This window comes from Lonchura striata, chromosome 9 (assembly GCF_050655825.1).
Source record: "Lonchura striata isolate lonStrDom1 chromosome 9, ASM5065582v1, whole genome shotgun sequence".
NCBI classification, from domain to species: Eukaryota; Metazoa; Chordata; class Aves; order Passeriformes; family Estrildidae; genus Lonchura; species Lonchura striata.
This window is the reverse complement of record NC_140711.1, coordinates 18,494,952-18,522,530: the sequence shown is the minus strand read 5'-3', so window position 1 is coordinate 18,522,530 and position 27,579 is coordinate 18,494,952. Positions and strand designations below refer to the sequence as shown.

General features: G+C 39.6%; 1 long non-coding RNA gene across 6 annotated transcripts in view; it reads right to left on the bottom strand.

Annotated features, from left to right (window-relative positions):
• LOC110473922 (uncharacterized) overlaps positions 1–27,579 on the bottom strand; it is a 193,478-nt gene that overhangs the window by 102,475 nt on the left and 63,424 nt on the right. For all 6 annotated transcript variants that reach the window (XR_014957215.1, XR_014957218.1, XR_014957216.1 and 3 more), the window contains one exon: positions 1–27,579. This exon is cut by the window's left edge and continues 2,756 nt beyond it. This is a non-coding gene — a long non-coding RNA (uncharacterized LOC110473922).

Here is a 27,579-nt window from a genome sequence, read left to right as displayed (position 1 = left end):
AATTTCCACTTGCTTTGAAGAAAATATCCCCTGAGTACCCACACTTAATGTACTTATGGAAAAGCAACTCTATCATGACAAGCTAAACAATATGGTCCTTTAATAAAGAATGTGCGATATTAAATGCAGAGTTCTTATTTCAAAATGGTAAAAAATCAGTTTGAGGGAAGGAATATAATTGCTCAACATAATATAAATGGAATGGGTGCAAGCTGAATATAATTTTTAACAGAGCCCCACTTTCTAAATATACATATAATGTGTTTGTGTGCCTGTGTACAGAGACATGATAAACAATAGAATTTAGAAAACTGCATTAGATTTTGGCTTTTGCATTAGGCCCTTCATATCCTGTGTAGCCTAAAATGCTTAACAATGTTTCCATTGTACTTAACTAAATACAGTAATGGTGGTGCAACAACACAATGGCCTGTGCTCTGCCTTGGACGGCCAAGCCTGGCGTGTGACAGCCAGTTTTGGCTTGGAAGGAGGCTTAGCCAGCCTCTTTTTACAAAAGTGCCACACCAATATTGCCTAGACAGGCAGCAGGGACAGAAGAAAGGGATTTTGGATTAACATCTCATCTCATGAAGGACGGCACCTCAAACAGTTCAACACTTCCCCGGTGCTGCACTGCCATGTCAGCATTAAGAACAGCCCAAGTCCTGGTGGGAGACTTAAACTTGTGACCTTCTAGCCAAGAGGTAAGAGCACTGCTGGCTGAGCCACACTGTCATTCCTGGTATGTGCTTGCATGGGCTGACATTCAGCGTTGAATACAGTTTGACCTGAGAGTGGAAAATTGATGCCCCCACAGATTTCAGAAGTAACCCCACCTTGCAGAAAAGCTTAGGGGTTTTTTTTTTCCTATTTACCTCTTCTACCAGAGAGCTGCAGTTTCCAGCAGAAGCCTAATCTCTAAATACTGACTTCCTAAACACCAGAAAGGAATTGGAATATCTTTGAGCTATATCTGGATTCAGAGTATTTAAATGAAAAATTTTAGTTTAGCTTATATTGTTTTCCAGGTAGAATGCATTTTTATAGCAAAATACCTGGTGGAAGAAGGAAGATTGCTATAGTATTTACAACAATTAAGATTAAACATATATTTACATTATTTTACAAGGTAGTGAAAGACCTTTAAAGCACCTTGCACCTATATAAGCCAGGATATTTTTCAAGGACACTTTAATATCAGCAGATAAGATACAAAAAGGAGTAAGAAAAGTGTTCAACTGATATCATGTGCTATGCACAGCAAAGGAAATCCCCTTGGGGAATGTTTTCATTACGTTACAACATACATAAATTTGATCGGGAAGAAATTATCTGTCTTGATTCTGCTTCTGCTGAAGTTACCATTACCAAATTAGACAGTTGATGATTGCAGACTTGGACCCAGTCACTGAAGACTCCTTCCAATTTGACAGTGATGCTAACTGTATTTAGCAGATGTTAAAATTTAAGCATCTGAAGAGTATCTAGATTTGCAAAGTGATGATGTAAAAAGGAATTTTCTAGGGCTGAGGTATATTGTGGGTGTAGATAAACTTTGGAATAAATCTTCAGCTAGTAATGCAGACAAGTTTAGATTTATAGTTTGATTTTTTTTTATCAAAACTTATAATTGGTGCTTATCCCAAGCTGCTAGCACCACACCAAATTTAATTTAGAAGCACAAATCATAGCAGAAAGTGAAACTCTGCCAGATACTAGCAATAACAGTGCCAGCTAATTCTTACACATAAAAGAATCTCTCTCTCAGCAGATATCTCAAGCAATCATACGTTCCTAAAGATACACTGAAAAGATGAACCAGTGATTTGACCGTGGGTAATATCCAGCAACCTTATTTAATCAGATTTTAGCCTTCAAATCCTGCAAAGTCAGCTGGTTTCACAAGTTCCTGATTGCTTCAAAATCAGAGAGTGAAACAATGAATTAGAGCTGATCACCTACTGCTCTAATTCGGGACCAAACACTGCCAGTAAATACTCCAGAATGGGAACATGAATGCAAGCCTCAGCCTCATTTCTCCAGCCTAGATAGGAGGCGTTGAACTGTAACATCTTTTTTTCTATCTGTTCTCCTTTTTTTTGTACAATGTCTTTGCTTGTTTATTAAAATGTTCACTGCTGTGATCCTGTTTTTTACCTGGGGAGTTGAGTGGATTTAAGATGACACATAGCTGTATAAATCTTATATTTACTATGCCTTCTGCAAAGATGTGCCTGGCTGACCAAAAATAACTTTTATAAAGCAAGTAAAAGTAGTGGAAAGGCAGGGTGAGGGAGACCAAGGGGGTTATGTGTTCTGCACAATGTGGCAGAATTACAGGCTGTGGTGTGGGAGCTGAGTCTCTCCCTAAGGAAGGCAGCTTCATCCTGGAGAACAGTCCTGCAACACGAGACTCTCACTGCTGGATTCTGTGCTCTTACCCACATGTCATTTCAGTTGTTTAAATGAAGTCATCCCTAATCAGAGAGATTTAAAACATAATCACACTGAAGACCTTTCAGTGAGATTTTTTTTTTCCCCAGTGAAAACTGAAAAAGCCTTTGTGAAAAATTACCTGAATGGATTTTGAGATGTTTGGTCCCAATCTTTATAATGATTCCACAAATTCATTTTGGATATATGTAAATTGTGTATATGAAGCTAAAGAGTCCTGACCTGCAGTCCTTAGTTCATTGATATGGTTTTCTTTTTGTAAATGGACTCTTCTTCTCTGGAATCCATAGGCCAATTCTGTTACTATTATTGTCATCATTATTTAAAAGCTATTCACATCCACTATTCTATGGATCACTGTACAAGGGCCTTTGTTCTTAGAAGTGGTTCCCTTTAGGTTTGTCAGAAATAATAAGAGGAAACAACATTTATATATTTCCCAAAACAAAATCTCCAAGAATGGTCATCAAGCAAAATATTATAGTAAATATCTCATATATTTTATTTATACCAGTGTTCATAACTCAAGGCAATTGAACTCCCCCACCTCAGCATAGCTTTTTTCTCTGGTCATTTTCCTTCCACATGTCCAAAGCGCAGGTCTACAACTCTGGCACTGCTTTGGGATATGGAATATCTACATCTTTCTGAGTGCTGCACTTTGACACCAGGAACACACCACAGCCCATCATCAAGAGCTAACAACTTGTGTGGAGTCCTTCCATGAGCTGACTGGGGTCCCTGAAATCCATCTATCCTTGCTGAAAGGCAACAACCTGAGAGGCAGCAGCCTTCAGCCACATTATTGTCCCCATATCTGTGCCAGACCTATTCTGATTTTGTCCTCTACACCAGACTAGCTCCAAAACCTCACCCTTCTCTTCAATTGTCCCTGCCCTCCCCCAACACCTTGCCAGCCCAAACCTTCCCATCAAAGTCACACATCTGCCCAAACCCATCTTGGGCACCTCGTCTTCTCTTATTTTGTAGTTCACTTCCACCTGGTACTGTCTCTATCTGTACACCTTTATCTTCCACGCTGCTTCTGCCATTTCCACTACCTCTATGCTGGAGATCTTTCATGTCAGAGCCAATTGCTATGGTTACAGGCAATCTGCTGTATGTTTCATCTCCAGGAGCTGTAAATGAGGGAGTTTTAACAGCATTTGAGTAAGCACTGCCTCTTCCTTACATGGAGAACACAGCCCCACTCAAATTCATCTATCCACTAGTTGCTGCTGCATCGTATATATTACACTAATTCTACCTAGATGTACAGATTGACAATGAGCTCTCATCTTGTGAGAAACAATAGCTACAGGACTTTTATTTTATGATCTTTTTCATTTTAATGGCTTACAGCTACCATTTCAGTCACACTCCTCTCTGGTTTGTGTATGCAAGCTCTGATTCTGACTGAAGTATGAGAGAGAAAAAAATTTTATCTTATTTGTATCTACATATAGATCTGTAAAATGCTAGTGAAATAGAATATACACACTCTGCATCCTGGAAACAAATCTCACAATAAAAATTACACAGTGTGTTTGTTCTTTGTCCCTTAAGAAAATAGTATTGGTAGTCCTGAAGTTTTAGTGTCATGGATATGAAGTTCTTAGCAATTGAGAATCAACTGAAATATAATATTAAAGACTAGTCATCCCATTTTATTTGTGTGTGTGTTTGTAATAAGGATGGGAGAGGAAGAGGTATTTCAACTCTGAATTTGGATCTATTTGTACCAGTCTAAAAGATGGACAAAACTGATAATACTAGTATTTCAATGTTTTAACAGGTAAAAATCATGCTAGCTAGAAAAACTGCTTTCATAAATGCAAATGCAAAACATGACGAGAACTGATAGTTTGATGCTGCTACAATTTTGCATCAGAATCTGATTTTAAAAGTTTGCCTGGTTTTATTTTGCGATGAATCCAGCCACAAACTCTTCCCACAATTCTGTGTAAAAAAAAAAAAAAAATCTGGTGATCTCTCATAAACCTCAGTGGAATCAGGGTGATCCCCACATTGATCTTTGCACTTTCACCTCAGTCCAGGTGTCAACAGAGTAAATTCTGGTCTGTCCACCCCTCAGATAAAATATTTAGCTGCTCCTGCCAGACTCGAGGCCACAAAGGGCCTCCAGCCCTCAAAGACTGTGAGCAGGAAGCCACTAAAAGTGGTTCTGACTAAGAGCAGCCATGGCCAGGCCAGAGCACGCGGCTCCAGTGCACACCCACACCTCTGGGAGCTGCTGGAGGCCGCACATCAGCACTGACACCTCGGCTCCCGTTCCTGATGAGGCCAGCTCCTGTTTTACACTGCAGCTGCACTGGATATTCTTTTCTGGTTTCTTACTCTACAACACCACAATCCCTGCATTGTGGGGAGCTGCTCATGGAAAGCTCATTCCACGCTGGCTTTGGCCGCCTTCCATTCCTCCTGCGTGGGCTGTGTGAAGCTCCTCACCAGCACTGCCCACCCAAAGGGAGCCCCTCCCTGGAGACAGGCTCCAAAACTGCCCTCGGACACTGCTCACTCTCTTGTCCTCTGCTCTTCCCCGTCCTCCACTGCTCCTCACCCAGCTGGTGGTGCAACGTAGTCCAGTGTGAAACTGGAACAATCGATTGGAAAACAATTCTCATTTGTAATAGCAGCACCATATTTAGATTTGGTATAATGCAAAAATAAAACAAAGTTGTGCCTGAATTTGGCTTTCTGTCTGTAATATCCTACAAAGGGATGGTGACAGCTGAATGAAATCAATATATGCTTTAGGCAAAAGACTTTCCCTTCGAAGAATAAATCTCTACAAAAATAAGATTATGCACAATCATTTCAGGGCCCCAAAAATAATATGATCCACAAATACAATAATTTTTGATTACATATTTTAATAAACTCTCTTCCAGTTTACAATGTGGCCTTTCAAATCCCTCCCTCCTCAGACTTTAATTACTCATCATTCACCCTGACTTTGCTGTGAGTAGCACATTGAGAAAGCTATTATGCACACACCAAATTCCTGGAACTGGCAGTACAAAGCTGACCTTGGAAGGAGATGAACCTAGAACAGCAGAAATACATCTGTAATGCTCCACAGTGCACAGTGCAGGACATCCATGGGGAGCTCAGCAGCTCCTGTGAGTCCCCGGAGGGCCCTGGGCAGGACCCTTGGCTCGGTTTGGGCTGCACCCATCAGGCCAATGGGGTGCTTTGTTTTGCCATTGGCTATGGGGTAGAACAACTGCAGTGCAAGTCTTGGTGTACCTGACAACAAATAAATGCCCTCATCAGCTCCAAGTCCATGTTTGTTCATCAAGTTAAATAAGGTGTGACAAGGTTTTCAGCATGAATTTACCAGTGCGGTTTGGAAATTTTCACCTAAAAGTCTTAGGCCTGGGTTTTTGGGGTTTTGTTTTGTTTTGTTTTGTTTTGTTTTGTTTTGTTTTGTTTTGTTTTTTTCTTCGCATCAATTGATTCCTGCTTTTAAATTTATGGACTATTTCACACTATTTCCTGCTGTGGTCATCATCAGGTCTTGGCCACCAGATCATGAGGAAGCAAGGCATGAATGGCAGAAAACCCTGTGGCTCTCCTTATCTACAGAATGGCAAACACAAGCTGAGCTCTGTGCAAAGTCTATTGGGCTGTCAAAGAAAAATTACAAAGGGTTCCCTTCTTTCAGTGAAGTAATATATTTCTGACTTTGCTAAAGTATTTTATTTAGCCACAATTGCATCATATCTGAAATTATTTTATGACCTGAGGCGTGCGTAGCAGGCCCATCTGTTCTCTCATAGTGGCTCTGAGAGGGCTGCCACCATTTCATTCAGTGTTTAAAAATGCCAAAAATGAAACAACTTCCATATTTGTTCATGAGATTTACCAGAAAAAGAGCACCACCAACAAAAGAGAACACAAATACTCTCGGTCTGTATCTTTCCAAGTCAACATTTTAACTTTTCAAATATAGCCACACAAACCCCTGACAAATGTTACTAGAAAATCAACTGAAATCCAGCTAGCAATGAAAGGAAAAGTGGCTGAAGGTTAGGAGCTATTTTGTAGACTACAGCTAGCTTTTACACTTGTGATTTTTAAGAACAAACCTTTAATTTTGAGATTCACAGTCTCTCCACCATTACAAGCCCCTTCAGGGCAATGATCTATCAAGTTCTGACTGTTTCAAACTGTTTGTGCTAGATTCAGCATCTATCACTCCTCAGACTTGCTGCACATTTAGCCACAGAGCCAAGAAACAATAATTTTCAATTAAGAAACCTGAAGAAGACTTGGGGACTTGATTTATGGTGCATGACTAATTATCAAATAGCTAGCCTAATGAAAATTAAGCTGCTGGTTACTACAAAGATTTAACTTCATTTTCTTGAGAAGAAGCTGATATGACCCAGAATATAATTTATTGAAGTTTTATTATATATTTTAAGATAGGCAAAACAGCAGAAATTATCTAATTAAATTTTTAAATATGATTTAGAATTTTCTCATATTTTACATTGTACACTGTAATGAAGATAGCTCATGCAAACTTATGTCTGAATTAAAAGCTTTTTATTGCCTGAAATTAAAGTGTTTCCTTTTGGATGGTGATGAAGGAGATAGGAATATGAAGGGTGATATGATAGAAACTGCTTTAAGGCTCAGTGTGTTTGCAAGCAAAAGATTCTATTCAGCCCTGAGCTGAAGCACAAAAATTAGTTTCAATACCAAGAGTACTTTGTACGTAAAATTGTGGTCAGATATTCAGTTTTAGAATTAGTGCTAGCAGTGCTTAGAAAATAAGTAGGATAATAAGAAAATAATAGTAACTCTATGATTATTATTTATTTTTAACTCTTTGTGGGTGGAATCCACAGCCTAAAGAAATGAGTGGACTTTCTTCTCTCAAGTCTTTTCTCCTGTTTATAACAGTGTGTTTAGGGCTGCAAGGGTCCAGCTCTGTGGTTGTGAGTAGCACACACTCATCTGAGCAGTCCCACTAGAAACCTGCATGGGGGAAGAGGAAGGTTTACAATTAAGCACTAAGAGTGATGATAGAAGCCTCTTAATTACTATTTCTGAAGTGAACTTGTTGGATAGAAATTCACAGCACTATACTTTTAGGGTTTCAAATCATGTAAATAGTACATTATTAAGCAGGAGGAATGAGTAACCTTTTAAGTACCCAATGCAAACAATTCTGTGTAAGTCAATAGTCACTACTATTTTTACCCCACACATTCACATTGACTTTCTCTGGTGTCCATGGATCCATATAGAAATGGGAAAATTAAACAATAAATTCTTCAAATAACACTATTTGCAGAAGTTGAAAACTGAAGGTATTTTTTCCAAGGGAAAAACAAGTCTATTCCTATGGAAGAAGCCAGCCTTAGTTTGATGTGTGTCACTGCAAGCAATTCTCCCTCTGCTCTGAGCCCTGCACGCAGCACTCATAGGCTTTGTTTTGTGCACTTAGGCAAAACAATGGGGAAAGAAATATCAAGGTGAAATGACATAACCCCCTAGATGAGAGCAGCTGGTAACAAGACTGCTCAGGATCGCCACTAAAGATACTATTCACTGAAAGGGAGAAAAAAGAGAAGGAGGAAAGGATAACTTGATTTATTCAGGAAATTGCTTGTTTCTTCAGAAGGCCTTTATGGGGACCATCACTTTATGTTAGAAGACAGCTGGTAACCAGAAAGGGAGTGGGAATTAAATTAATTTCCTATCTAACTCTTTAAAGATCTGGGTTCTGTTCAAGTAGATGTACAGATACGTACAGAGAGCAACTGATGCTTTTCCTTCAGTTTCCCAGCCTAAACAGCCTAAACCAAGACTGCATATTTGTAGTATGTTCCATACTGAGGCAGCACTAAATCCTGAATAGCTCCAGTCTGGCTGGAAAAACTCTACCTACACAAATTTCCTTGATGGTTTCAAGACCCTACGTAGGCACATGTGTGTTTACGGACTTTATAGCTCTGATGGGGGACTTTCTCACAACAGGTTTGGTACAAGATGAGACACAACCCCAGAAAAGTCAAGTAACAATGCCTAGCACTAGTCCACGAGGGAGAAATCTCTCCCTTTCTCTCCCAAGGTGTTCTCCACTGTCCCTCTGAATTATTTGGACTGGCGCTGGGAGAGCATGTTGTCTTTGCTCCCCTAAACCCATTGTGTTGAACTGCTGTGTGCTGTTAAACAGCTGCCACAATTCATCCTTAGCCTGGCCATACTTCAATAGTGGGTGAAGTGATTCATGCATCTATGGACTGTAAAGTTTGTAAAGCACTTCAGGATCTTTTGACAAAAAGCTGCTACATCACTGTAATTTATTAGCTGAACGCGTTAAGTCTTAATGACAATACCCTCCGAGGTAATGCAACTCAGACTATTAGGCTGAAATGGTCTTGAAAAGTTTACATACAAAACTAAATGTATACTGTAAAAGCTTCCCCTCTTTGCAGTCTGGGGCCACCGTCTGTCCACAAAAAGACTTTCTTGTCATGGTTGTTTCTTTAGGTTGCACGGCATTTAGGAGCTGGAAATAAACATATATCCAGATCCTTCCCTATACAGTTTTGCTGTGCAATGGAAGTGGCTGCTGCACACCATACAAGATTATCTGATTTAAAATTAGGGTACAGTCTGTGCACTAGTTCAAACTATCAACAAAATTGCTGACCACCTTTGTTTTAAACTTTCTTTTGTGTCCTGATTTATCACTGTCATCAAATTTTCAAATAAGGTCATATAAAAAAGATTTTGCCTCAAGTGAAACCACTTCCTGTGGGGAAATAAAAATACAGGAAAACATGGAATAAGAAAAAACTATTATAGTCTATTTCAGGCCTAGGATGCAACATTCATATCTCTATGTTACCATTGTGGAGCTTCATGTAATCTTAGCCACCTGGTCAATGGTAGATAAAATAAAACTGTAGCCAGGGAGACAGTCCTTACACATATACAGTAAGAGTTTTCTGTATATGTGAAATGCTGGAAATTTATTGGAAGAAGAGAAGGAAGCTGATCTGTACATTTAAAAATATACAGTCCTTCATTATAGAGACCTCTCAACTAAAATTTGGAAAATGTTCTTTTTTCCGTTCCCACAAAAATTTCACAGTTCTGGCCCCTCTCTCTATTCATTGCTGCTAACATGCAATGTCCTCTGATTTCAATAGCAGATTCACATTCTAAGTAGCAGGTTAATAGAACCTGAGACAAAGAGATTTGCAGTCATTTAGTTTGACCTATATATCTCAGGCCATGGCTGAGGTACATGGCACTGAATGTCATGGGGACATGGTTATCTGGGGCTCAGGTCTCTCACTGTCACTGCCTTCCAAGGCACATTTTGCCATCCTGGAAATCTTTGGTCCTAGTTATGCAAACTGGCATCCAGTTTAAAATTCATGCCATTGAGTTGTCATTTTCTCCAGAACAAATCAAGGACTGATATGTACATGCTCTGCCTCTGCTCAGCCTCTGCTCAGACTGGAGGTTTGAATCCAGAACAGGTTCATCATTTCCCAGATTTACATAGCAGTGTGGTTTTCTCTGTAAATCAGCAGGGTAATAAGTTAGATGCATCACAGAGTTTTATATCTTAGAAAAACTACCAGTGATTTCTAAACTCCACAAAAAGACCACATGGAGTTTGACTCTTTTGTTATTCTTTTGTCCCATTGTCCTTTTCCTGTTGGTGTTGGCTTCTGGTATAGGAATCTAATCCAAACTCTATGCCTTTTGGAGCTACTACACCCTAACAAGAAGAGATGCTGGGGCAGTAGACAATGTCTGATGTTTTCTAGGAAATGTCCTGTGTGTTTCTTCTTTAAAGCAGTGGGACCCAACCTCTGCTTCTCACTGGGCACTGAAAGAGCAGCATCTTCCTGTTTTCTCAATTGTTAGTGCAGTGCTTAGTAATAATCAGTGCAGGAATGAGAGAAGATGGAAACAATGGAAGAGAAAATACAAGCAAAACAAGGCTTACTTGAGATTTGAATAAATTAGCTGCTGATGGAGGGAGATGGAGCAGATGGTCAGTCAGAACAACCTAAGCCCAGGGAGTCCTATGAAAAGCAGCACAAAGCCAAGCAGGCAGCTCACAGAGGGCCAGCTCAGGCATCCAGGGCTGGAGAGATTGGCATCATCCAGTGCCGGGAGCGGCAGGTATCCCAAAGCCCACCAAAAAGAAAACACACAGCCTACAGTAAACCCTCAGGCAGACTGCTAAAAAAAAAACTAGAAAGTCAGCTAAGTATCCACAGCTGTTCAGGCAAAACAAACTCTTAACTAAGCACCCACCACAAGATTCACCTCAAAAAAACAAGAAATAGAGTATCTTATTTGTCCTTTAATCCCTGTTGGACTGAGAGGCCAGACAAGTTAAGAATGTGTGCTTTGGTAGGGTTGTACAGGTTGGAACAGCCAAAAGAAAACAAGTTCAGCGGTCTCAGATCATTTCCCAAAGGGCCTCTCATGCCACTGCTGGCAAGAGCTGCCTTTCTCCTTGGCAGCCACAGCCAAGACAAGGACAGAGTGGGTCTGGAGGTTGCCCACATTTTGCTGGATAATATTTTGTTAGCTCAGAGGACACTGCAGGGATAATGAAGTGGGATTTGTACTTACTGTTGCCCAGCCTCAATTAAGGCAGGATTCCAACATGCAGGCAATTGCTTTAGCTATCCCTTTTAAAAGCATAAACCCAAACCAGATTTTGCATTTTATTTTATTTTTAAATAGGACATGGCTTCTTGAAGCACTAAATATGTTTTGAAGGGAATTTTTATGCTTTGCATAAAAATTCAGTGAATGTCATCTTTACCCCTTGCAAGCAGAGTTCATATTCAAAGAAACTTTATGACAAGTGTGAAGGCAGACACTTTTTTTTCAGGTCACTTACTAAATTTTAGATAAAAATGCAGCAGATAATAAGTGTCTCTCACCAAATAAAACAGGCTATGGATTCTGGAAAACAAGTTTGAGTGTGGTTGTAAAAACATAGTGTTTATAGAGAAACTGGTTTTACTTTCTAAAATGCTTAAAGATTTAAAAGAAATGTGATCACTCACAATTTTCTATAGATACTAGATTATGGACCTGAAAGCATTGCTAATTCTAGGTAATTCAAATTTAACAGCTGCTTCTTCTTGGTATGAGCAGCATGTCTTCCCACTCCTCAGACTACTGTACTATACAAAGTTTATGCTTTAGACAGAAAACCTATAACAAGCTGACCTAGGATAAAGTCCAAATGCAACTCCTAACATGGATCACTGGAGAATTCTCAGCAGATTCTGATAGACAAGGTTTTATCAGGGTGTTCCTATAGTGGAGTATCCAACAAAGGAAATCAGTAATTTCAGGACTTTTTCTCCTCGCTTGTTGCTGTTTCCTGTTAGGAGATATATCAGATCTTAGATTAAAGTGTTAGTAAGCCTAAATAACCTTTACAGGAAATGTAAAGTCATCTGGTCCTCCAGCTCTGGACCACATAAGGCAGAAGGGATTTATCTGCCTAACAGCCATATATACCTACATCCTTGTATATGTGGCTTTTATTCCATACTTGATTTAAAGCACAAGTTAATTCTGGAGATCCTGTATCTTCTCTGCAGTTAAAGCAAAACTTGCTGAAAACAAAATAATGCAAACAAAGTAGAAAAATATCATAATAGTATAGCTATGGAGAGCTGAATCATCAACAGTGTTCTCATATTTTATTGTGATTTTTCAAAGTGCTAAGTTTCTCTATTAGAAAGACATGGAGATCTAGTTTTACAGCATATTTGAAACACAGAGAAAAATGTTACATGCTGGGCAGTGAAATTGAAAATTTTTTATTCTTGAAAGAGACCTATCCATTTCGTTCAGTTCTGCCATATTTTTAAGTAAAAAAACAATAAGAATCTACAAAAATATTTTGGTAAAATTTGTGAATATCTGCAGGGGTTCTGGAACTAAAAGTTATATTTCTTCCAACCTTCATATGAATAACTCATCTGCTAGCCCCATTTTATTTATCACAAATGAAATAATAAGGCAAAGACACAGAAAAATGTGTCTCTGCTCACACAATATTTCTCACTTGTTATGGGTCCATTCATACAAACCAGGCACTTTTTGTGTTAAAGATTGAACTGATGGAGCAGCTATGTGTGCTTGTGGCTAAACATTTTCAAAAGACAGCCTCTGATGAGCTTTTACTGTGCCATTAGAAGGAGCTGCATCCTGAAGAGTGGGTTTGGGCAAGGCAGGTGAGCCTTAGGGAGGCAAAGACAGGGCTGAGCAAACCAGAGCAGGACAGAGGCTTTGACCCTGGGATGGCTCCCAGGAATGCAGCCAGGTGCCAGGACTACAGCTGGCAAGGTAATTCTTCCCAACCCACAAAGATTAACAAACAACACAGCTCACACACTGCAGCTGGGTATTTTCTTAATGAAAAAATGAAGGGCAGTTCTGCTTTTTCACAAGCCAGATATTTTATAGAAGCTCCACTAATGATTTAAAGAAAAACGTGGCAGTAAATCAGAGAAGACCTTAGGCCACCTTTGGCAAAGGGTGTATTTTGGGTGTTGAGAAGATAGAAAGTATGGGTTTTACTCTTGCATCTTGATTATTCAAAATAAAAGCAGACTTTATCAACATTTAAGTTTAAAACATGTATCATCCTGCCAAAACCCAAAGTCGTTCCAAATATATTGTTAAAGCAATCTTGAATATGTTATATAATTGTTACTTTGAGTATTAGTTTTTCCTTTTCTTCAAATTTCTCTAAATTAGCCTTCTGCATTATTCTGTCTCCTGACCACAACTCAGGTGAAACCACATGATTAGCATAACCTACAGTGGATGGGATGAAACTTTACAGCTATTAAGAAGATAAATATCACTACACTTAGGGTAGACTGAGAAAGCCAAAGGTTAAATGTCCTTTTGTGTGGTTACAGTAATGATATTATGTTTTTTTCAGGAATTTTTAGGTTGGTTTAATGGATGACAAAATTAAGAGATTTACCCTCCCCACCTCAGTTCCACCTAGTGCAAATTAAACAATGTAGTATAAATTTTCAAAAATACAATTTTTTCTTTGGTTTCCCAAGCTTCCAGTTTCTAGGAAAAACTAATATTAACATATGATCATCCATAAAGACTGCACCATGCTGTGCTAGGTTTGTTTTTGTCACATCCCACCTTAAATTGTAAAACCACCTTTGAGAGCAGCCTTACTAATTCATTTTCAACAGGTCATTTTAGAGCCAAACCAGGATTTGGCTTTTGCTTTTGAAAATTACATGTGAACATAATGCCATACAAATAATGAAAAATGTAAATATTCACCATTTGCTGGAATATCCTCAGGTCAACCAAAGTCTTGCTGCTTTGTGATTAGTGGTCTATTAATGTGCACTGTGGCTTTATCATCTTACTTTCCCATGGTGACATTATAAGCCTATTAAATGACTAAGGATATACATAAATGTTGGGGGTGGAGGAGAAAGGCATTAAAACATAGAGGAATAAACTTTTGTTTTTTGGTTTTTGCTGCTGTTCTTAGTAACGATGCCTTTTTAGTTCTCAGTGTAGCTCATGTCCCTCACTCTTCAGCAACATCTCAGGGCAGCAGGAACAAGCATCCATGGCAGCAGACCTTGTCTGCTGGTCTGACTACACTCTTTGGCCAGAGGACCAGTCAGGAGCTGGTCATAAGGGAAACAGAGGCCTGCTCTATGCCTCAGAGTGCCCAAGACCTCTTTCATGTCCATGTAGCACCACACCAATCTCCTGGGTTAGTGGAAAACGTTGGATTCTGATGTGCACTTCAGCCCTTTACCAGGCCTGGTCGGTCTGCAGTGCGCTACCACCATGATGACACCGCCACCAACCTCCCTTCTCGCCCTGCCCCTCCAACTACCACCCAGTGTGTTGCCCATCCCATAGAGGATATCCCCTCATCTGGCACATTGCTTCTCATCAAAGCAACCCCTGGCCTGCTGCTCCTCCTGGACAGTTTGTATGCATCCATCACATCGCTCCACCTGCAAAACCTCCCCTCATGCCACAGCTATTCCAGCAACAGCGACGCTCTGTGACTGCACGCAAGGCTCTGGTTCCTCCCGTCTGACCAATACGCTTTGGGCACTCAATTTCTTCCTAAAAGCACTCTTCAGTGGACCACTCATGATTTTCCCACAGGGTTTCTCTGTAACTCACTCATTAAGGCCTTGGGATTTTTTGCTGGACAGTGTAGCAGGGACTGTCAGCAGTGACTGATATCACTGAGTCTGTTCTTCCAAGTGTCGCTCCAGGAAAGCCACAAGCAAAGTCCAAAGCTCCCATTCCAAGAAAGAACCCTGGCAGGGTAGCAATTTCAAAGTAACTGTGCATCTCTTTGCCATTTTGGCTGGTATCTGAGCAGCAGTTTTCTCTGTGTCCCTGAGAGGCATAAAAAACTAAGCGTGCAAATGGAAACCAGAATATGATCACCGCTAATTTATGAAATCTGAGTTATTATAAACAATGCACATATCCCATTAATCTCATTGAAAATATGTTTTGTGTTAAAAAAGCAGAGTAATTCACAGTTTCCGGGGCAGCAAATTTATGAAATTGAAATATAATTTGAATTCCTGTAGGGTTAACAGTTATAATTTTCACAATTCATTTAGCTAAAGTCACATTTTCTTATTTTAACTCTCTTATTGGATGACTAAATTAAGATGTATATTAAGTTAACCTTTAATCACTAAAAGCTGTGTTTGGACACTTTGCTACTCTGCAGATGTTACCCAGGAGCAAGAGCTGTGTTTTTGTTAGTTGTGACCTTCCTGTAGGAAGAAGCCTCTTCCATAACAGTAGCATGCCATGCATATTAGGCAAGAAAGGGTTTGCCCTTATATAGTCTTGAAAATACCTAAATACAGAACACATAGCACACATGTTGTGCTATGAATCTTGAAAGGGAAACCTCAAACTCCCAACTTGGAAATCCTGACTTCCATCTGTCATATCCTAGTAAAGGCGAGCATCTTTTCAGGCCCTCCCTCCTATAATGTGGAAGATATTTATTAGATTTTTCCAAATTAATCCAGCCCAGAGCTGGTTTAATAGTGTCATATTCTGCTAATTACAAAGTCTTAACATTCAATGTTGCTGGCTGTGAAATGTACCCAGCCTCAGCATCTCCATTTGATGGACTTACTTGATGTTTTGGCTGCTGCTGTTCAGACCCATCTGCTTGAATGGCATCTTGCCCACTCATCAATTGGTTGGACCTTTTCATTACTATATGGATGTCTATCACTTATGAATTTATGCTGGTTTTCCAGCTAGTATTAGACTCAACAGCCATGTAGTGAGTGCTTCATGGAAAGAAAAAAGCACACATAGTGACACAAAACCCTGAAATCTTGTTTCATTAAAAATGAAGATGATACAGTTGAGGTAGATGTATATTTAAATCATTCATTGGGAACAATTTATCAGCTGCATTTATCCCTTATTCTTTCTGTTTTGAAAGAAAATTTATGCACAGGCATTTTTTCCCCCAGTCTATTCTTCTCTGAGTCAGCAGTAAATTTGTAAACAAGTGCAGACCTTTCAAAGTTCAACCGCTGGGTATTTGTATCTGTTTCATCATGGGTTTTTTTAATTCACATTCAGCTGTTTGCACAGACAGACTGCAAGAGGGGAACTTGCAAAAATGAATAAATAATTAATGTCTAATAATGAGTAATTTGTTACAAGGAATGATCTTCAGGCCACTGTGTGAGAATTTGGGCCTTCAGCTAAAGAATATTTGTTCCTGAATATTACCTTCAGGAAAATCCCTCCTGAATAAGCATTCACAGGCAAAAAGAGAGATGACTGTAGACAAACTACACAGACACTTGGGACTTTAATTCAAGTTTATGAACTTCATTAAATACAATTTACAACATCTGTGGATATTTTCATTGTTTTTGCAGAATTCATTTTACTTTTTTTAAAAATAGACACCATTCTTCTAAATGAAGGATCAAAATTTTCTATCAACATCATATGTTATGTTAAGTGCTAACCAAATATAAATCTGAAGACAAAATGGTGATATGGAATAAACTAATAAAAGAAAAGCAACCAGACAGATGTTATTACTGAGATTATTTTAGATGCTCCTGCACTATTTTCAGTGGTGACATCATTCAAGACCCTTCAAATAGCTATTTTTTCCCCTTTCTGTTACCCAAAAAAATAGCCACACCAGGAAAGAAAGTTCAGACAAGCAGTGTCTGCTTTGTATCACTAATTTGTATCACTAAAAACCATTCAAGCACTTTTTAAGATAGACAGTCTCACTCAAAAAAAAAATTTTGAGTAAATGTCACTACATAGATAAGGGAAGACTAAGAGAAAAATCAAAATACGGAGCAGAAAAAGGAACTTCTGAATAGTGACCCAGTTCCTTCCAGGTTTGTCAACAACAGTATGCTAGCATTTTGTTTCCTTGGTTTTTAGAGCCTGGCGTTATCACTGACGTTCATGGAGAAATCCAGCTTTAACAGCTTTGATGGCACCAGATAGGTCTGCTCAGTAACCAAGCCTCTACTCTTATCCTTTTCTCTCTCGATTTTTTTTTTTTTCTCCACACAAACACATAAAACATATTTTAGGCATTCAGCATTTCCTTGGCGGTTTTTTCCTGAAAGGCCCTGTGCCCCATCCTGGGGCAGCTCACCGCCATGTGTGACTCCAGGTGCACCCAGCTCAGCCACGGGAGCCGTGGTGCCCATCCTCCCGTGGCAAAGTCACCCAGGACCCAGTCGATGTGCTGGGGGGTACCTGTGGTTGCAGCTTGTCAGATACTGTCAGCTGCTATCTCATGTGTGCGTGTGGAGCAGGAGCGCACACGCTCTCTGCTCTGTCTGCCCCCGGCGCAGCACGGCCAGGACGTGGGCTATTGTTTGCTGCTGTTCCCCAGGAGCTGGGGCAACGTGCACTGAAACTATTCCATAGGCGTTTATAGACTGATTTTCAGGCTGGGGGATTTTTCACCAAGGCTGGGTTTTGTGGGCTGCAGCCAGGGAATTATCGTCACCCCAGTCTGAAAGTCAGTCTTGAGCTGTCACAGAATTCCAGAAGTGCTGGTTTTGGGGAAGAGTCTGTCTAAAAGTGATGACACTGTCTCCTCTGGAAAGTCCTCTTTGCGCTGAGATACTACTGAAGAAGGAACACTGATTTCTTGCTTACACTTAATCAGACTTGTTGACATTTAGATGGAGAAAAAAAGTGGCTCCCCTGAATACATTAATGGTGTAGAAAAGAAAGATATAGATTACACGGGCCCTCTATAGAAGCAAATCTTGCATGAAATTCTTGTCATTTGATTAATATCTCAAATCAAAAGTCTTACCACATTTCAATCTGGGAATCAAGCCAGCTAAGAAACTAAAACATATATTTTCAGTATAACTGTGTTCATAATGACAGGACCACATGGTCACAGCTTCAAATTAAATAAAATCTGTCTATTACTGTCCTTTTTCTAGGACACCAGGCAGTACATTTAAAAACAAGGCAAACCACATCTGCTTGTAGAAAGAAAGATACTCTTTCAGAGAGCTGGGGATAGAGACCTGTACAGTGCTGGAAGTTGGAGTACAGCAAGGTCCCCTTGGGATTTCCACTTGGTTGGACAGGGAAAGAATTACTCCCAATAATTTTTCTCTTCTGGAAACTTCGAATCACCTTTTCTTAACCAGTTTTTTCTAATGGATGTGTGCTAGACTGAATTATTGGCAAAGCAAAGTCTCATCAACTTATCACATAACTGTGCAACACTGCACTAAACCCATACAACACCTTCCTAATTAACACCACACCTCTAAGCATTCACCTTGCTGCTAGGCCTGCAGTTACTACAGCCTTCTTTTGCTGTTGCCCAAAGCAATCCTATTTTAGTAAACATTTCTTTATATATCAGGCCTCATGCAGTTTGGTACTATTAATGATGATATTTAAGCACTGCCCCAGGAAAGAAAAGAAAGAGAGAAGCTGCAAACCTCTGCCCCCTCTCCCTCTGCACTCTCCAGCAACAGCCCCTTCTCAGCAGCAGCAATTCTGGGCAGCCCAGGATCACATGTTGAGGTTTGTGCTGAGGCTGTTCAAACACAAAGGGATGCTCCTTTCTGCAAAGCAGTCATCCTGCTTATAATCACAGCAAACTTGGAATTTCTTTCATGTTCCCCTAGTGGTGTTTTATTCTAACAGGAATTAGTTCAGTAAGTCAGGGAGCTGTACAGAGAAAAACAAGGGGTGCATTTGAGATACCAAAACCTTAGAATTTAAATTCTTGTACAGATCTAGGTCTGTATAGGGAAAAAATACTGCTTTAAGTAAACATTACAAAAGGAGACAAACCTGGACATTATAGGATTTTTTTACTTATTTAACTTTATATAAAGTATGAAAATTAATGTGACATGTGGATAACTTGTTCCCTCCAGAAGGTGCTTTACAAGTCATAGATTCTATATGATGTTGCTGTTGCTATAGTAACTCTCTTTTACGGCATAGCAAACACTCCTACAAAACCTTTTGACTTTTAGTAAGAAAATTTGCATTCTCAAAATGTTTTCAAGTAAACTTTATTACCTAAAAATAATAGATTCATTGTCTTTCTCTTTTCCCATCTCTCTCAGCTAGATATAAGCAATTAAAATTATGCTTCTTTGGTCAAAGACTTATTCTGTGATCTAAAAAAGTGATTTCATCTCACAGCTATATTTTATGCAATCCAGTAACTGAGTAAATTCTAGTGAGGCTTCATATGTTAACCACTGTAGTAGATTTGACTCTTTTTTCCCTTTCCTTTTTTTTTTTTCCTTTTTTTGCTTTGTTTAAAGGTGATTAATTACTCAAATGTGGTGTGAACCATTCACTTAATACACAGTGTGTAAGCTCAGTCCTTTTTATCTTCCCTGTTTTGAACACCCAACCGGCCAGTTTTACCCCACTGAACTAATGCAAGACGAAAAAAAAAAAAACCTCAATGGCACACACTTTGGATAAATACCTCTACACTGTACATTTGCCAAGAGAGCTTCTAAGATCAGCTCTGTAAATGTCATGATCCTTAATGCTATTGTGGTATAACTGAAGAGCGTTCCTTGAGCCCATTTGGCTGGGCTGACTAGCGCACTTTGTTTTCCCAGGAGAAGAAAGCAGAGTAGTAAACCATTTTTGCAGAATGTCATTCTCCCACAACAGTTTATGAAAGAAACATCTGTGACAAGAATCTTTAATGCTTTTCTCAAAGCCAAGCTGACAGTAAAAGAGCATTGCTAAAAGTGGCAAATCAATCCCATTCCACTCCTTCTAGAGCAGGACACCTAATTTGCTATGTATCACATGTATTTTCTTCGCATGTGCTGAGAGGCTGTGACATTGATGTGGTGGCTGTCGTCCAAGCTTCTGTTGAATAAACACTTTGGCCATATAGCAGGCACACTGGCGTGTTTAGCAATGTCTGCTGTCCAGTATGAGCTTACTTCACCTCAGGGAAAAGTTTGTTTAATTTTTTAGATTGCAATTTGGGGATAAAAATGGTATCTTTGAAGGCTGATTCGAAAACCTTGGGGGATTTTTAAACTTGGCTTGCTTAGTGAGGGGTTTTGTACTACCTAGAAGCACAGACATATGAGAGAGAAGAAAGTAACAAGTACAGTTCAGCAGCTAAAAATTATTTCATTACTGGGCTTGTGTTGATTGTGATATAAAAATAAGATGATTCAGCCAGAACCAGCCTCAAAAAAGGTATCTAGATCTGAAAGAAGAATTTTTATATTTAGTTAGTTAAAACATCTGAAAGCTTTTACTGACATTGGACAATGAATCAAAGCTCTGGTGAGTGTGCACTGAGGAAACTGAGAGTTCAGCTGTGAATCAGAAGGATCTCTCTTAAGTTATTGTTGTTTTTTTAAAAGATGTATCACTACTTAAAATTTTTACAATCCCCAAATTAAAATAAATCTTTAAATAAACTTCTAATGTCTGTTACATTTAAATTATTCTAGTTTGAAGCTTCTTTGCAAAATAAAGTAAGGTAGAAAGGGGACCACAACTTTCAGCATGGCTCATATACACTATAGAATTCTTCTTTCATGTGAGGATGTTAAATGTAATGCCTCTCTTGTCACCCTTCACCATGAACATATGGGCCAAGCCACACAGTTATTCAGCACTATCAGATCTCCCCCTGAATCCTGTGGGAGTTCTGGCTGAGGCTGGAGTTCCCAGTGGAATGAGATGGATCTAGATAGTGAATGACAGCTCCAAGAACCTTTCCTGGCAAGAACCTTTCCTGTGGTATCCCCACATCTGAAAGCTGAGTGAGGTTAAAGGCTGGAGTGAGAACACCCACAGTGCATAACAATGGCAGATGGTTTGTACCTCACTCATTGCCAGGGGAAGAGTGGTAAAACTGCTGGAAAAAAACTTAGAACCCAAGTTTTGCACTTAAAATAAGAGAGCAGAGGCCAGCCATAAAAATATATTATGTACGGGGAACTTTCTGAATTCAGGTTCTGGCATCGGGGCTGTTGTATGTTATAAAGTTGAGAAAGCTCCAAGTTCTAAAGAAAGTCTATTTATTCCATCAGTTGCCATGGATAACACTTGTTTGTATACATCTTTAAAGCCAAAGGAGTGGAATTGCATAAATAGAGGGAACAGAATTCAGAATACATTCCAAAGATATATAATTGGCATCCCCATAGATGTTGAATTAGTGGCACTTGATCAGATAACCAAAGTAGTCTAAGTTCTCCTGAATGTCCGTGTGAAAGTCAGCTCTGTGACTTGTGGGCACAGCGAAAAGGTGTGGAAGAAACTCGAACACTAATGATATTTAGAATGATAATTCACAGCATCACAGAGAAACAGAAGACAGACTCACCCTGAGGCCATGTGAATGGAAAGCAAGGGTAGTTTCCAAAGCAAAAGGCAGACCTGAAAGATTTAATCCCAATGAGAGCAAGCCACCTGTTCTGCTAAATGCATTTCCTCCCCATTCTTCATACCACCTGCCTTATGCAGCGGAGAAGGATTTCATGTCTTCAGGAGGCACAGCTCTGCTCTCTTTTTTTTTCAGCAAAAAAAAAGTGCCTCCACACACTGAGAAATGTCCCTTGCAATTTTCAAGCTCATTTGAACTTGAAAATACTCTCATCTGACTTCAATGGGACAAATCTTCAGTAGGGCACGCTTGGCTGGGCTGGATGCTTGTTGAGAAAACCAGTCTGCAACCACCTGTCGGCTGCTGGGTCCTTTTGTGAACATTCAGCTCTTTGAGAATAGGACCCTAATTCTGCATCTGTACAGCTCCAAGCACATTCTGTCCTTGTAGAAGAGTGGAGCTTCAGACACTACCCAAAACAGATGATTTTTTTTTAAACATTGCAATAGATGCAGTAATACACAGGAAAGTGGACAAATCCCTGCCAGATTAACCCTGAGCCCCGAATTTGCCCCGAGTACAATATAAGCAGGTAGTTTGAACACTACCAGGGTTTTTAAAGTAATTGTAAATGTAGATAACAAAGTAGATAACAAACTGCTTTTTTTAACTTGCTTCTTATTTCCTTTTGTGTGCTCTCCTCCCATATAGTCAATATCCAAAACATCAAAACACAATTTTGTTTTATTTTTCAGAGTTCATTTACTTATGCTCAAAGGCTTTTGTTACAAAGAACAAAGCACATGTGTCTAACAGTTTGACCCTTCCTCCATCCTTCCCTAGGGGCTGCAATTAAACTTTCATTTAAGTAGTTATTTGGTGTGTGGGATACTATGCTAAAATACTTTGAATCAGTGGTTTTTGTAAGGCCCCCAGCTGCTCTGTCTACAGCACCCAGTAACTCTTCTGATCACATTGGAAAGACTTTGCTAATGTTGGGTATGCTTGGGAGGAGTGATTATTTAGATACAAGAAATGAAAATAGAGAAAGGATTCTTTTTAGGGAAAGGCACTGACTGCAAAGGACAACTGGAGTGTGTATTATGTGTCTGTCCATTTCTTGCCCATCATTTTGTTTCTGCCATGGGAATACATCAAAATATTGGCTTCCTGTGAATAAGGCACTTATTCATGACTTAGGACCTTGTAAATTCCTTATGTGATTGTGTAAAATGTCCTTAATTTCCCATGCTCATACTAGAGTTTTATGTGTGCTGGCACATTCTCCCTGCCCCTCCTCCAGTGCCACTTTACATGCACAAAAATGGAAAATTTGTTTTCCTAAAAACATTGCATTCTGAAAAAAAAAATGTTGATTTACAGCAAAATAAGGAAGAAGTCTTTTGTTCTCACTTATACCACCTCTTGTCCCCTTGTCTTTGTCATTATTTTTCACATTTTGTAAGAAACTATAGTTGTATTTATTGCTGAATTATTTTGGAGCTGTTCCCCTTCCCTCACTGCACCCTGTCCCAGTTTGGTTGAATTTCTTTTTCATCTCATTAATTTCCTTGAAAGCACTCACACCAGTGCAGCTTCATCCACTAGTCTGTGGTTGCAAACCAGATTCCTTTGGAGGAAATTAAGCCTAAAGCCACATGCCAGCACCAAAGTGGTACTGGAGTCACAAGGAGGGCTGCACCACCAGCCAGTCTTCCAGTGCACAGCAAACACATTCCTTACAGAAAATTTTACATCACATGTGCAGTGGAGGCATTCAAGCCAGAGGTCCAAACTCTATTTAATTAAAAATAAGTCCTGTGAACCACATGAAATGGAGTTGTAAGGAGCCTAAGCACGTATCAATCCAGTTTACAAGATCTGTTTCTATTGCAGTAAATTGCAGGCTAATTTAATGTCTACAGTACATGTGATGCCTGCCAAGTCTGCAGCCTCCCTTTCAGTGGGATCACTATGAATCTCTGTACCCTTTAAGGTTGTTTTCACAAAGATTGAGACTTCATCTGTACAGGTTCACAGTTTCTGGAAGGATGAAATACCAATATTTTCATACAAGCTGCATTTCTTCAGAAATCTAGCTAGAACTCGTGCTACTCATGTTGAGATATAAAATCCCTGTCTGCACAGCAATACCAATAACAGTTCTTCCCAATTATGCCAAAATGTTTTTTCATTGACATTGTAGTTGTCAGCTCATATGTTTCCACCAAATGTGCACTCTAGGACTAAACTGAAACTGAATTTAGAATATTCTAAACTTTTGGGGGCGGGACAGCCATTTGAATCTTGTACGTGTATTTCATGAAGAGCTTAATCAAAACTCAATCAATTCCCACCTCACCAAGTTTAGAAAGGGATTAAAATATAGTACCAGATTTGGATCTGAATTTTGAGCCTGGGGGTTCATTTCTGTTATCAATTAGCTGTTGTTCTTGTGATGTATCAAAAGGCAGTAGCATATAGGCTGTTGTTTAGAGATGTACATAATGTAGCTTTAAATTTCATTGGGAAACTAAACAAAACCTCTGGCCTTAGGGCTGCATGTTCAAATGCTACAGTCCCATAGTGCATTACACCAGTCAACACTTCTTTTCAAATACCACCCGCATAACAATTAACCTCACTTCAACCTTGAGGTCTCTGATTAGTGATGGCCTATTGTTTAAGTTCCATTAACATAGCCCCTGTGTTGCCCTATTCTCACTCAAATGGACTAATCAAATCAGTCACCAAGGACTTAAGCTCAGGGTCCAACTTCTTTAGTAAGCAGCAATTTTCAATTTAAGTAGAATGGTGGATGTCATCAACACAGTCACAGTTAGTATAGCTCTAACATGGAAAACATCCTTAATAATCCCAAATTTGTAAAATACCAAGGGCCCCAGCAACTTTCAATATGAGAATTTCTATGTATAATAGAAAAATTACAATATCAATAGGGTAGTCAATTCATTACCTTGTACCAGACAAGGCTCTGAAAGGACAAACCTCAATCAGATTCCATTTAATTTCAAGAAGCAAATGTTGTTTAGAACCAGAAGAAATAAAAACACATTACAGCATTCATGAAATGCTATTTTTTGCTACCCGCACCATATTTATTATGCAAAAAAAAGGAAAGAATTGTTTATTTTTCCAAATCCAGTTACAAAGTTGTTATTCTTGACATTCTTCTTACTTTGATTACTCAACTATGTTTTCATTCACATTAGCTGATAGTTGCTCTTTCAATCATTTAGAATTAAAAATGGTCTAGTATTACTTCTTTGGGTTATTTTTAACACTGTCTTCTATTTCTGTCAAGGTATTGGATGATTGGAGCACCAACCTCTATGAAGATACAGTGGAAAAGTCATGGAAAATACTTCACCAGTAGAATTCAGGGCCAAATCTTCAAAGGGCCAATATGCATGTAATGAGAGTTACTGCCTCCTTATCAGCACCGATACCCATGGTGCACAGGCAAGGAATTCTTTAATTTTCATGCACATGCTCTTACCACATGAGAAGCACATATATTTTCCAACCATTCAGAGCTTGCCTTTCTTTGAATAAGCAGCAAGAAGGCAAAGTAGGAAGCCTCTGGCCATTGAGCAGGACACTGAGGACATCAAGGACGTTCAAAATGGAGCCTTTGTGGCAGATACAATTTTGCTGTGATTATAACTGGTAATTCCTACCTAATCAAAAATAACCTTTTTTTTTCATTTTCTGTTGCCACCTTGTTTTCTTGCCAAATTGTTTCTGCTTTCTCAGTCTAATACTTTTTCAGACCATGGTGGAATCATACTCTCTCATCTCCTCAGAATATGAAGTTACCAGATAATGTTCACACATAGCTTTTCTTTTATGATCAACTAAAACCCTGTGCACAGAATAAACATTGCCAGACACATTAAGTGTTTTATTTTTCTGCTTCAGAGAACGAAATTTGGCAGAAATATTCCCTAATTTAAATCCAGCTTTTGTCTGCCTCATTGCTTTACACACCATGTAGTGAAAGAACTGGCTTCACACTGCTCCCACACCACCAGTCCATCTGACTGACAATAGATCCAATCTGCATTACATGGGAGGCCATGTGAGTGGTCTATTCTGCTCCTCCATCTCCACCGACAGCTGGAACTGGACTTGGAGCAAATATCAGGAGAATTTGCATGATAGTCCATTTGCAGCACATATGCTATAAATTCACCATTGCTGCAAAATGGCAAGCCATAGGCCTCATCTACACAGAAGCTACATGAATTGAAATTAAAACCAATTTAGTCTAAACCAGAATGAACTTCTGCATGAATACTCATAACAGTTTAAAATCTTCTTGCATCAGTTTATCCAACACCGCTGGCTTTCCCCAGCAGGCAATTAACCAAGAGCAAGGAAGCACAGACACTGCCAGGCAGTCTCCATCTTTTTTAAACCCCACCTTTAGCCCCATGGCTGGTAGGGACTCTGCCTTATTGGCTGGGGCTGTTCAATCACACCTGTCATTCAGAAATGGGGGGATTCCCTTGCAATTCTTCAATTCCTGCTTGCATTACCCACAGTCAGCCATTGCCTCCACTTTAGAAGACTCCAGAAGTGGCACCACTCTTGCCCAGCATCAGATCAGGTTTGATCCTTGCAGTCCCTCAGTGAAGACACTGGGGCAGCAGCTTCTGGAGTGGCAAAAGCTACACACATTCTCCAGCCATTGTTTTGGTCACGTTACCCCTGGGCACTGACCCCCTGCCTGCACCGCCTCCTGTTGCTCTTTTGTTCAAGAGAAAAGTTGTCATTTAGAGGCTGATTATTAGTTTTCTTTTCTCTTCCCCACCCGGAGTCCCCCTTTAACTGGATCATCACCAGTTTTAGAAGAGTTGCCCCTTTCTAAAGGAAACAAAACAGAATAAACAACCTCTTTCCAGTCCCTGCCAGAGCTCTCTTCTTTTCACCAACATCCATTTTCTCCCAAACAAAATGAAAGGACAGGGAGAAAAAAGACAGCTTCTTCCCTCCCTCCACAATGAAACAACAAAGAGCACAAACAAAATTAAAATTAGGCATTTAAGCTGATTTTCGCCACTTAACTTTTGACATGTTTTTGCAAATTTTGTTCAAGTTCCCCTCTGAAGATTCAGCAAGTGAAACCCACTGTATCAAGTGGTGTTTCCAAGCCTTTTTTACATAACTTCCATGAGACAGCCCACGTGTTGTTAGGACAGGCAAGGGCACCTTTCTGCTAACATGAAAATCGGAGACTATGACACGACAGAGTATCTGTCCCTTTGGGTAGAAATAAAGGTTTAAATGCCTAATTTTTCAACTTTATATACCTCTGAAAATATTTGGGGGTCTGGTACATCCAAGCTTACTCTGCAAAGTATCTCCAGGTGGGTGATTTATTAGAAGCTAAAGCCATTGCCCAAAAGTTCTATTTTATGCCCATGTAGAGTCGGTTCAGCTTCATTGTCTTGCTTTGAGAAGTAATTGTTTTTCTCTTCAGAAATATATTTTTCTTCCAGTAAGCCTGCATCATATTCATCATCTGGAATGTATTGGGAGCGCTGCACTGGGCTCAGCTTGCAGCTGCTCCCAATCATATCTGATGTGCTCAGAGCCGACCTGCGAGAGCCTCAGCAGGTGAGGGTGGGACCGCCGGCCCCGCCACCGCTCCTCCTCCCATCCTTGGCCACTCTGCTTCATTTCCAGGTGTAATTCAAAATGCCTTCTTTCATCCACGCAGCCATTCACACTTTGAGAGCTTGTATTTCTTTGGGACGGTTTCACTGTTTCGACACCATGTTTCACCTGGCCGCCAAGATTGGCTGCAGTTGCATGAGATGAATAGCAATGTTGATTCTGTAAAATGCATGAGAGTTTGCAGAATGACGGGCCGTTCTCAGTGGATGTACAGCACAGGAGCAATAGAAACATAGGGAGTGTCTTGTTTCACAGAGGAGAAAAGAAAGGATTTATTTCCATTGGAAAAAATTAATATTCTTCATATTTTTGTAAGAATGTCATGAGGTGCAACCACTCCCCTGAAAATATTCTGCAGTAGAATTTTTAAGAACTGTGCTCATATTTGGATTGTGAGTTACACCAGCAGTAGTATATTTTCCTTAGAAGCTGTTGGGTTTTTTATTGGTCTCACTTGGATCTGAAAAACC